General features: G+C 42.0%; 1 pseudogene; it reads right to left on the reverse strand.

Moving 5' to 3' along the window:
* Positions 1 to 382: 382 nt before the first annotated feature.
* On the reverse strand, positions 383 to 859 carry LOC104854749 (annotated as a pseudogene).
* Between the last annotated feature and the right edge of the window lie 6,555 nt (positions 860 to 7,414).

Raw genomic sequence — 7,414 nt, forward strand, 5'->3', positions numbered from 1 at the left:
CTTTCTCTACCTCTATGAATAATATATTTTCTGTAACATTGTTGCAAACACCCTGTATGTACAATTTTGTAGGAGGACACTTTTACCTGACCATTATCTTAGGGTACAAAGTCATATTTTGTTATTTTTTTTTAGGTATTTTTAGCGGGGGTTGAACTCAGGGGATTTACTCTGAGCCATATCTCCAGTCTTTTTCTCCTCCTTTTCTTCTTTTCTTTCTTTTTTTTCCTGGTACTGCGGATCTCTCACTTGTGAGGCAGGTGTGGAGCCACTGAGCTACATCCCCTGTCCCAGTCTTTTTGTGTTTGTTTGCTTGTTTGTTTGTTTGTTTTGGGAAGCACCAACAGTCCACTGAGACATTTTATTTCTATGGTTTACATTCCTAGAAAAAGAATCCCGGGATTTCCCCTCCTGTGTGTTTTCGTCTCGCTTCTTCTTGATTCCTGATGCCAGCTGAGGTTGTCAGTGCAATGAAACGAAACTGACGGGACGGAAGCAGATTATTCTGCCATTTTTCCAGGTCTTTCGGTTGCACATCACACCTGGGCTGATCACTCCACACTTACTTAACCTGCCTGTGAGGTTCACAGCAATTTTTCCAGGCCTGTGATCATCAGTGATCGCAAATTCGCCAGTGTAACCATGCTGCATCATCACGTTAGAAACCCGACGATGACTTTGGAGCACGGCCTAATAAGGAGCTGGCGTTTGCCTCTCTTCTCGGCATTGTTGATGCTCTTGAGAGGTCAGCCAGGACCTTCATGGGCACCATTATGGCGGCATGGAAAGATGGCGGGAATTTAAAATTTGAAATTTGAAATTTGAAACAAGGTTTTCTTGATAAGTTGCTAAATTGCCCAGGCTGTGCTCAAACTTGTGATTCTCCTGCCTCTGCCTCCCAAAGTGTACCACCATGCCTAGCTTAGAAATGTTCTCTTGCTCCCCCCCATCCCGTTTTGTTGTTGCTGTTGTTTCTGAGATAGGGTCTCCTTATGTAGTTCGGGCTGGTCTTAAACTCACTATGTAGCCCAGGCTGGCTTCAAACTCACAGTGATCCTTCTGTCTCAGCCTTCTGAGTGCTGGAATTATAGGTGTGCACCACTATGCCTGGCTTCCCAGTTTTCATTTTAAAAACCTTCATTTCTTGCCTCATTTTCATATCACATAAACTAATATATTTTTGTTCCTTATATTAAACTACTCCCCTGTAGTTTGTGTCCAGATTTCTTATTGCAAATAGCACCATGTCCAAAGTTTTACATTTTATTTAAGATCCTGAAAATGTTAAAAAATCTGTTATCTCAACTTGCTTATGGTTATAACAGGTATTTACTGAGTGCTGAAATATGCAGAGTGCTAAGGGACCTAAATGAGTGAGATTTGAGCCTTGGACTTAGGAGTTTGTAGTCAGATAGTCTAGACAGTTGCTTATATGGTGTGTTCTGATTCACTTTGAAAAATACTGAAAGAGAAGTAAGTGCAGGTCCTATGAGCTATAGCACAAAACCATTTGTTATTAGGTGCTCAAGAGCAAAATGATGTCAAAGACAGTGATTGCAGCCATCAGTTTTCTGGTAGAATCATTTAAATGCTGATTTCCATGATTCACTTTTAGAGAAAAATAAAATCAGGAGAGCAGCAAAAAGTTCCCTGTGAAGTATAAAAATCAGTGATACCTCACATATGCCTAGGCTGAGCCAGCAAATGGCAAGACTATGGATCCCTTCTAATCACTAACACAAAGATCCTCATAGAACAGAAACTCCTGCCATAGCGCTGTCCAAATGATACCATGTCACTGCAGTTCAAATACCGTCAGAGAATGACTTTGCTCTTCTGATCACGATGCGGCTCAGATAAAGATGTTTTCAGATAAAAGATAAGTCACGTTCACTATAGTTCTATTTGGAAAAAAAAAAAAAACAAACCAACACGTGTAACTTTGAAGACTGCAGCAGATAAAGGAACTCGGAAATTTTCCATAGGTAGGATTTCTGGCATCTAACTCTTGGTTTCCACCATCGGTGCCTTTAGCAGCCAGATCCACAGACCCGAACAATGGTTAATGTTTAAAAAGGACAGCATGTTCTGGTTATGAACCCTGCTCATTTCCTCTTCCTGATAGAGCAGCTGGAATTGTAGGGCTCAAGTCAGCACTTTTCATTACATGAGAATACATGAGAAATGGTGCTCAAATCCAAGGAATTATGAGATGAAAGGCACTTGAAGATAAGGAACTTGCACCCCTAAGGAAAAACTGCAGTTGGCTTGGATCTCTGTGGGAGTAGGAGGCTTGCTGTAGTTTGTGGAAACAACCTACAGCCACCACTGAAATACGTGTAAGGGTTTCAGACAGGAAGTAAAGGAAGTGCTGCATTAAATTGAAAGCACAGTGGGATTTAAAGAAGCTGAAGCTAGATCCTCGGTGAAAATGTGATCAGGGCACTGCTGGCATGGGCTCTGCCTCTCATCCACAGCAGTGGAAAGAATTACATGGCGTACCTGTCAGATCAGAGTACAAAGTGCTCTCCGTCCTGTGTGCTCCTCCTTCCCCGTCATTAGTCCCATCTCTCGTTAATCCCCTCTGCAATGTCCTGTGAGAGCCAGCTCAACGCAGCTCCTGACATTTCCCATAAATGGTCCACCCAGTCTCCTTCCTAGCAATCCAGTTAGTTCTACTTCCTTCAAAACTTGACTCATCTGCAAGGCTTGGCCCAATGACCTTATGGTCATTCCTTGTCACTTGGAGCCCTCAGCAGCTATTTATCTATTGATGTGGTCACAATGACTGTATTTACTTGTGCCTCGAGTTGGGCTTGGTGCTGGGGCCACACTGATGAGTAAATTCCAGACATTGCCCTCTTGGAGATCAGAGATCACATTGAAGAAAACATCCTAATAAAATGTGTTGGGGACAATGGTCAAGATGGGCACGTGGATGCACGAAGAGATTCATCCTCTGGGGTAGCAGTGGCTTCCTGGAAAAACCAACATCAAAGCTATATTCTGGAAATGTTACCAGCCTGGGTCTGTGGGGTCCTTGAGTCTAAAATAGGAACTTCAAAGCTATATTCTGGAAATGTTACCAGCCTGGGTCTGTGGGGTCCTTGAGTCTAAAATAGGAACTATGGGCCGGGGATTTAGCTCAGCGGTTCGGTGGCCTGCCTTGCAAGTGCAAGCACCCGAGTTCAATCCCCGGTACCAAAAACAAAACAAAACAAAAAAACAAATGAAATAAAATAGGAACCTATCCCAGCCTTTCAAAGCAAGTTTGAAGGTTTTCTGACTCCCAGAGCATAAATGGGATTTTCAGGGTGCGTCAGTAAAGGAGACATGAGAAACTTTTATTAGAGAATTTTAGGACATACTCCAGAGCAGAGTGTGAGAGCTCAGAGAAATTGAGACGCATTATGAGCCTGGGAATGTACATTTAAGGAAGTATCTTTAAGGTGGGTGATCTAGGGTGTGTTAACCATCTGTGAGGTTACTATGCAAGCCGTGTACTTGGGTTTCAATTTGAAATATGTTGCCCACTAAGATTGCTGCTTCCTGAGGACAGAGGAGGTACAGTTTACAGGTAGAAAGGACAGGTTAAGAGTCCAGATTTACAGCCTTATTGTAGAAGGACCTTTAGATGTTTTTTGGTGGGAGGGAGAATTTCCTGAAAGGGAAAAAAGCTTGAGTAAGCTTTGAGTCTTGAAGCTGCAATTTTTCTTCAAAGTACAATTTAAAATCTCAATTTCTTTGTCTCCTTTCTACCAGTTTTTAATTTTTTTCTCCTGCCTCAGGAAGAGTCGAAGTTGGGCAGGTAAATGAAGATGGGGAGGCACAGATGGGAGTAGAAAGTAGGTAGTGTAGGGCAGAACAGATGAGCCAGGCCTGAGTGCCGCATGATGCTGGAGTATGACACTTCTCCTTTCTCAATTCAGGTTCATTTCCTTCAACTGATTTATACAAGCTTTGCAAGCACTGTATTTCTACTTATTCTGCCTTCTTTCCCTTGGCTCTGCTGTAGTGCCCAGGGATTTTTCATGGTGTGTTCCACCATCCCCGGAAATACATTTCCTGCTCACTGACCACCTCCTGGCCCCATTGCGTGCCAGTTACCAAGACTGTATGGTCTTGAGAAAGATAGGTCAAGCCTTTTATCAGCTGTCAGGAAGGACCAGGGAGAACATGCAGGTCTGACTCATGGCAGGCATAGGCTGCTTGAGTGCAGGAACCGTCCAGACCACTCAGAAATTCCATAAATTCCCATCACATATGATCTTTCTTCTCCTTCATAATCTTAGCTTTGTTGTGATGACTTAACTTTTATATTCAAAAGATACTGCAGCAATATTTCTATGAAGATTCCTTTGGTCAATCTAAAAGGCCACCAAGCAAATAAGCAGTGGAATTCCCATCATCCTACAGAAACAGAAAGCAATCATTCTTTAAATTATTAAACTGATGTGGCTGATACTTCTTATTGATGTGGTTGTTATGGCAACAGTTGCCAGTGCTGGGAGATTCGCTATCCTCCCTTGATTCTTCTGAATTTAAAGGTGAAAATGGGTCCTAGGCAGCAAGCCCGTGCCTTAGGAGATTCAGAGAGCTTTTTAAATCCCTCTCCTTCCCAATGAGAAGGCTGGGTCCCTGAGACTGAGGTGAGTAAGGTAATGTGAGTGAGCCCTGTCTCCAGCCTCACATTTGGCCCCTAGGTAAACAGAGTTCCACATTCCAATGCTACCAAATTGCAGCCTTTCAAGCCTGGCTAAATCCCAATCTCTCCCCCAACCCCCAGCACCCAGGGTCAGCAATGGAGGTGGAGGAGAGGAAGAAAAACACAGGGTGAACTCAAACACAAAAAGACAGAAAAAAGCACCAAGTTTTGCCGGATCTGCTGCTCCAAAGCTGTCATTTCAAGGTTATAGATTGAAAATGACAGAGAAAGCAGTCTTCCATCTATGCCCTCCTTAGTGGAAACAGCCAGAACCAAGCCTGCCTCTGAAAAGAAGAAAGGAAAATCCCAGCCCATAAGGCTGGGTAGGGAATTTTGGTCCTTGCACCCAAAGCTTTTAGAAAGAGCTATCAAATAAAAGTGAGGGAACTTTGTTTCTGATAACCTAGAAGAAGGACCCAAACAATGTGTTAGTGTGAAAATGAAGCTATTGACTTGTTTGAAATTCTTCAGCTAGAGTTTCCAAACCACAGTGGTATCTTAATGAGCAAATATCCCAGGATGCAATGACTAAATAAAAGTCACTTAAATTTTTTGTTAAAAGATAAAGGAACCCGAATAATATTTCCTTACTCAGTTAAACTTCACAGTATGCAGATCAAGCATTCCCTTTCAAACATCTCGGAAGACCTGTATGCAAAACCTGAGTGGGAAAACAAATTCTACTTCCTGTGTAACTTTTACTCCAAGCCCCTGTGTCCTTATTAGTTTGAGATATTAATACTTAACTCAAAAAGCTGTGAAGATTAAATGAAAGAAGATTCGCAGTCTTTACATAGTAGGTACCTAAAGGTAACTTGCTTTCTCTTTTTCTTCCACTATTATCTATACTGTCTATACTGACAGTTGATTATGTCATCTATTCATGGTATTTCCTTGTTCACAATTTCATTCCTGGCAGGGTCTTGAAAACTCACCAAGGACAGAAACTTTGTCTCTCATGCTGTTGTTCCTACAGAAGACTACACATAGCAGGTGGATGGTAGGAACTTCATGTACACTGGTTTCTACACCTATGTGATGGTTGATCTTTCAGTTTGATTGACTTGAGATACATACTCTCTCTCTGCTTCCTGTCATAGGTGAGCAGCTTCCTGTGCCATGTCTTTCTGCTGTATTTCTGCCAGCTAATCATGGACTGAAACCTCCAAAACTATGAGCCACAGTAAACCCTTCCTCTTTTATGTTGTGTATGTCAGGTATTCTGTCCCCACAACAAAACCTAATATTACCTGCAAGGAACTGAACTTTCCTCCCTTTCAATCACACAACAGACCCTGGGAAAACCTCAAATGCTTTTTCAGACTTCAGTGGCCTTTTGCTAACTTTGAAGGGAACAATTCAACAGGAATGGAACTAAAAGCAAGGAGGTATTTCTTAATATATGTTGAGATAATCAAAGGACAATTCTTGACTTTCTCAACCAGAACAGGATTTCTAGAAAGATTACCCCCAGTAGATTTTGAAATACAGTTTCAACAAAATATAAGTGCAAAACACTTATCTGGCCAAGAGTGCATTTTACAGATAACTCCGCGGGTTTATTGAACACAGTTCTCTAATCTGTTGAAAAATACTAGCACCCTTCCAAGGGCCTTATTGATATAATCAACAATCAGGCAGGAAATCTTTGGGCGATTTTACGTCTATAGGCAAATGAATTCTATAGACATGCATTTCCCAGTCTTTGATTTCACAGAGGAGCCAAGTAAAGCCGTAAGAATCATGATCTGCCCAGTCACAAAGCTAGCTAGAGGTTGGACCAGAGGGATGAACACATATCTAATAGTTTTTAGGCTGATATATTTATTTTATAAATGTTTACTAAATCCTACTATGTTCTTAGCATGTTGCAGATGCAAAAATGAACATGGTCTGCATACTCAGGACCATACATTCCAAGATAGTCAACTGTACAGTAATGTAGAGTGAGGGACGTAGAGGATACCATGGCAGTGAGGCACCTACTTCATGCCCAGAGCTGAAAGGGATACCAACATTTCAGCAATCAAGATAAAAGAGTATTAGCCTGCTAAAAACAGTATCAGTATTAATGAGGTTTTCCTCTCCTTTCCAGGCACAAATATGGTTCACAAAACACCATTACTAATCCTGTCTTTATTTGATATTTTGATGTTTTATTCACCATGGATTTGTTTTGTTTTAATTTGGTACCAGGGATCAAACTTGGGATCTCGGACTTGCGAGGCAGGTGGCAGCGCCACTGAGCTAAATACCTAGCCTCACAATGGAGTTTTTGCATTAATTTTGAGTGTTTAAAATATTGTATTAAAATATTCTTTATCTGGTTTGCTGACTTCTCTGGAGACCGCCTCCCACCAAGTTTTGCACTTTGGCCAAAGTCTCATCTCCAGGAGAAGTTATCAGAGGATAGACTGGGGTGTGAGGGGAGGAAATGGGCCTTTGCGTGCATCCAGCAGAGGGGCCAGGACTTCACGTTCTGTTCCCAAGAGGCCGACAGAACAGCTGTACCTTGACCTGTTTTTGTGTTGTTGTTGTTGTTGTTTCCTTTTTTGGTACCAGGATCGAACTCTGGTCCTTGCACTTGCAAGGCAGGCGGCAGAATCACCAAGCTAAATCCCCAGCTTGACCTGTTTATTGTCTGTTAACATTTAAGTTAGGGCTTGTTGTATTTCTTGTTCAGGAGAATGAGATGCTCAAGCTTTAAAA

The sequence above is a fragment of the Fukomys damarensis genome, unplaced genomic scaffold (assembly GCF_012274545.1).
Source record: "Fukomys damarensis isolate Sample0158 unplaced genomic scaffold, DMR_v1.0_HiC HiC_scaffold_15, whole genome shotgun sequence".
NCBI lineage: Eukaryota > Metazoa > Chordata > Mammalia > Rodentia > Bathyergidae > Fukomys > Fukomys damarensis.